The sequence below is a fragment of the Arachis ipaensis genome, chromosome B02 (genome assembly GCF_000816755.2).
Source record: "Arachis ipaensis cultivar K30076 chromosome B02, Araip1.1, whole genome shotgun sequence".
NCBI lineage: Eukaryota > Viridiplantae > Streptophyta > Magnoliopsida > Fabales > Fabaceae > Arachis > Arachis ipaensis.
Genome location: NC_029786.2, coordinates 28,485,980 through 28,487,145, shown reverse-complemented (window position 1 = coordinate 28,487,145; position 1,166 = coordinate 28,485,980).

Here is a 1,166-nt window from a genome sequence, read left to right as displayed (position 1 = left end):
ACCTCTTTGTGGAATTCATAGAATACACATGTAGAAAACCTTGAAGGATCAAAATGAGAATGTGGCTTATGAAATTTGTTCTTGAAATCCATTGATCCAATGTTTGCGGGTTTTCGGGTCTCATGAAGCACGAAACCTTTGGTTTTCTGAGAGCTTTTTCCAGACGCATGAGGAGTGGGCTTCTTCGGTGGTGATGGAGGAGGTGATGTATGAGATTCCTCTTCCTCTTCCTCCATGCTTGGTTCCTTGTTCTTGTCACTTTTTTCTCCTTCCAGAAGATTTCTGGGCTATAACTTTGCGCCTCATGGATTCGGTTTTCTTGGTGGGAGGTGAAGGAGAAGATGAAGAAGTGAAGTGAATGTGTATGTGTGTATTTGTTTGGGGAGTGGAAGGCTTTTGAGAGAGACGAATTCTTTCACTCTTCCTTGGTGCTGTTTTCTTTTTCATTATGAGGAAGATGAATGGTGATGGAAGTTGAAGAGAGAGAGGTGGCCAAATGGTGAGGTGAGTGGAGGGAGGTTAGAGGGACATTAAATGCTGATTGGAAAGAGATAATGGAGGGAGTTATTAACCATTAAGGGCGTGGTTATTAACCAGGAAAGTTTCAAAAAAAAAAAAACTAAAAAGGGGTTTCCTTGAATCAAGGATTAGTTGGAAGGAAAGATTTGATTTGACAACATGCATCTTCCAACAAGATTTGATAAGACAACCAAGAGATTTTGTGATTTTATTTTTCAAAAATGAGGAACTAACAAAAACTGTCATTGTGGGGTCAAAGATATTTGGTAGGGCCCATGAAAATTGAATTTTACGTTGCCTCTCCCTTGATTATAGCTCTTCCATCATGCCCTCATTTTTATCTCGTCCAAACCTACGAGACAAAACTGAACAGAGTCAAATATTCACAAGTTATCAATAGAACTTAAATCAAATATTCCCAAACTTTTTCTCAAGGTGCAGAATCTGTCTTCACAGAGGGGTTTTGTAAAAATATCAGCAATTTGGTCTTCAGATTTTACAAATTGAATATCAATAGTACCCTTTTGCACATGTTCTCTAATAAAATGATATTTTATCTCAATGTGCTTAGTTCTTGAGTGCAGAACATGATTTTTTGAAATGTTTATAGCACTCATATTATCACAAAATAAGGGTATACTATTGAT